A 3435-nucleotide genomic window follows, 5' to 3' on the forward strand; every position below is an offset into this window, starting at 1 on the left:
AATGATAGACATTCTCAGCAAAGAAATAGAAGCTACAGAATAAGAACTAAATAAAAATTCTAGAACTGAAGGTCAGGTGCAGTGGCTCATGCCTGTAATCCTAGGACTTTGGGAGGTTGAGGCAGGAGGATTGTTTGAGGCCAGGAGTTTGAGACCAGCCTGAGCAACAATGAGACCCCATCTCTATGAAACATGGAAAAATTAGCCGGGCATGGTGGCTTATGCCTGTAGTCCCAGCTACTCAGAAGGCTGAGGCAGGAGGATTGCTTGAGCCCAGGAGGTTGAGGTTGCAGTGAGGTATGATAATGCCACTGCACTCTGGCCCAGGCAATAGAGCAAGACCCTGTCTCAAAAAATAATAATAACAATTCTAAAACTGATGAATACCATAACAGAAATTTAAAAATTCACCAGAGGGATTCAATAGCAGAATAGAGATGAAAGAAGATTCCACTGGGGACCCGGGCCTTTTGTTTGGAGCAGCTGCGGGGGCAGGGAGGACCCAGAAAGGAGAGGCTGGCGGCCTTACCCAGCTCTCTGGGTCCTGGCCCTCCCACCCCCGCGGCCCCCCCACCCCCGCGGCCCCCCCACCCCCAAAGCTGCCCCCACCCCCAAAGCCGCCCCCACCCCCAAAGCCCCACCACCCCCGCGGCCCCCACCACCCCCGCGGCCCCCCCACCCCCCCCCCCGCGGCCCTCCCCACGCCCCCCCGCGGGCCCCACCACCACCCCCGCGGGCCCCACCACCCCCGCGGGCCCCACCACCCCGCGGCCCCCACCACCCCCGCGCCCCACCCCCACCCCCGCGCCCCACCCCCACCCCCCACCCCCGCGCCCCACCCCCGCGCCCCACCCCCACCCCCGCGCCCCACCACCCCCGCGGCCCCCACCACCCCCGCGGGCCCCACCACCCCGCGGCCCCCACCACCCCCGCGGCCCACCACCCCCGCGGCCCCCACCACCCCCGCGGGCCCCACCACCCCGCGGCCCCCACCACCCCCGCGGCCCCACCACCCCCGCGGCCCCACCACCCCCGCGGCCCCCACCACCCCCGCGGCCCCACCACCCCCGCGGCCCCACCACCCCCGCGGCCCCCACCACCCCCGCGGCCCCCACCACCCCCGCGGCCCCACCACCCCCGCGGCCCCACCACCCCCGCGGCCGCCTTGGCTCTCCGTGGTCCGGACGCGAGGCTGCCTCTCGCCCCTCAGCCGACGCCATGAAGATCAAGGATGCCAAAAAAAAACCCTCATTCCCATGGTTTGGCATGGACATTGGGGGAGCTCTAGTAAAGCTCTCATATTTTGAGCCTATCGATATCACAGGAGAGGAAGAACAAGAAGAAGTTGAGAGCTTAAAAAGTATTCGGAAATATTTGACCTCTAATGTAGCATATGGATCCACTGGCATTCGGGATGTACACCTTGAACTTAAGGATTTAACACTGTTTGGCCGAAGAGGGAACTTGCACTTTATCAGATTTCCAACCCAGGACCTACCTACTTTTATCCAAATGGGAAGAGATAGAAACTTCTCAACATTATAAACGGTACTATGTGCTACAGGAGGTGGTGCTTACACGTTTGAAAAAGATTTTCGCACAATAGGAAACCTCCACTTGCACACACTGGATGAACTTGACTGCCTTGTAAAGGGCTTGCTGTACATAGATTCTGTCAGTTTCAGTGGACAAGCAGAGTGCTATTATTTTGCTAATGCCTCCGAACCTGAGCGATGCCAAAAGATGCTTTTTAACCTAGACGATCCCTATCCACTGCTGGTAGTCAATATTGGCTCGGCAGTCAGTATTTTAGCAGTCCATTCCAAAGACAACTATAAACGAGTGACTGGGACAAGCCTTGGAGGGGGTACCCTTCTGGGTTTATGCAGTTTATTGACTGGCTGTGAAAGTTTTGAAGAGGTTCTTGAAATGGCATCCAAAGGTGACAGCACCCAAGCTGACAAGATGGTCCTCCAGCACCCAAGCTGACAAGATATTTATGGAGGAGATTATGAAAGATCTGGTCTACCAGGTTGGGCTGTAGCATCTAGTTTCGGGAATATGATTTATAAGGAGAAGCGAGAGTCTGTTAGTAAAGAAGATCTGGCAAGAGCTACTCTAGTTACTATCACCAATAATATTGCTTCTGTGGCACGAATGTGTGCTGTTAATGAGAAAATAAACAGAGTTGTCTTTGTGGGAAACTTTTTACGTGTTAATACTCTCTCAATGAAACTTCTGGCATATTGCACTGGATTATTGGTCAAAAGGTCAACTGAAAGCATTGTTTCTAGAACATGAGGGATACTTTGGAGCCGTTGGTGCACTTCTTGGGCTGCCAAATTTCAGCTAAAGCATCAGGTCTCTCTCTGCTAATAAATGTCATCCAAGGTGAACTGAAACCAGAGGCATTATCACTGCATTGTTTGTCACTGGGAACCAAAGGATAAAAGAGTACCATAAGCTGCTGAATGTTGCCATAGTAAGAGAAAACTCAGTAAATGTGAAGTATTTCTATTTGAAATGCTTTGCCTTTTGTATATAACCAGTGTTAAATTCTTAAATGCAATACAGCCTCTAATTACTGAGCTTCCTCTCCAAAAGATTTTCTTTTTATTTTATGTAGCCATTGTAGTACTGTATGCTCAAACAAAAATCGTCTCAGAAATGTTTAGCTTATCAAAATAATTGATTCTGAATATTTATCATGTCTTTTTTATGTGTTTTGATTACTAATGAATGGATAGTATCATGCCCTGTATCAAAAATTATTGAAATGGCAATCAAAGATGCTTATTTTTATGTGATTTTAGAAATGTTAAGGCAATTATTATTAATTATTGTAGTTTCTTTAAACATACCCCCGCCAAGAAGCATGTTTATGTGATCTTTCCCCAAATGTATACCTTTTCTCAAATGCCATAATTTAATTAAAATACTATTGTTCACTTTTAGCCTGAATTTTAAAATGAATCCTGGAAAATGCACATATTTAGTGCAATTGCACTTTCTATGTTTGATGAGTTAATACATGTTTAAAATGTTTAGTAGTATATAAAATTGGCGGTATAATTACTTATTCAGGAAGTCTGTTCTGATGGAATATGCTTCAAGTGCACTGATAAGTGTTCCGGGTTCTTTCTTTACCACTTTTATCTAAGGCCCAAATGTAGTTGTTCGTTTCTTTTTATTAGATCTGAACCATTAAAACTAAACATTTTATTCTATTATGAACAACAGCAACAAAGTCACATTTATTTTAAATGAATGTTATAGAAATCTAAACTATGAATTTGAAAACTTTGTGAGAGTCTGAGGCAATATTGCAGAATTATAAAAGGATCAGTGTTTCATACGTTCTGGTAATAAAAGCATTATAGTTCCAAAATTTGTTAAAAAAAAAAAGATTCCATTGATGATTGATCAATGGAAATT

General features: G+C 47.9%; 1 pseudogene; it reads left to right on the forward strand.

Annotated features, from left to right (window-relative positions):
• The first annotated feature begins 1167 nt into the window (after positions 1–1167).
• LOC105885678 (pantothenate kinase 3 pseudogene) lies at positions 1168–2474 on the forward strand (annotated as a pseudogene).
• The last annotated feature ends 961 nt before the right edge of the window (positions 2475–3435 follow it).

The sequence above is a fragment of the Microcebus murinus genome, chromosome 2 (assembly GCF_040939455.1).
Source record: "Microcebus murinus isolate Inina chromosome 2, M.murinus_Inina_mat1.0, whole genome shotgun sequence".
Taxonomy (NCBI): Eukaryota; Metazoa; Chordata; class Mammalia; order Primates; family Cheirogaleidae; genus Microcebus; species Microcebus murinus.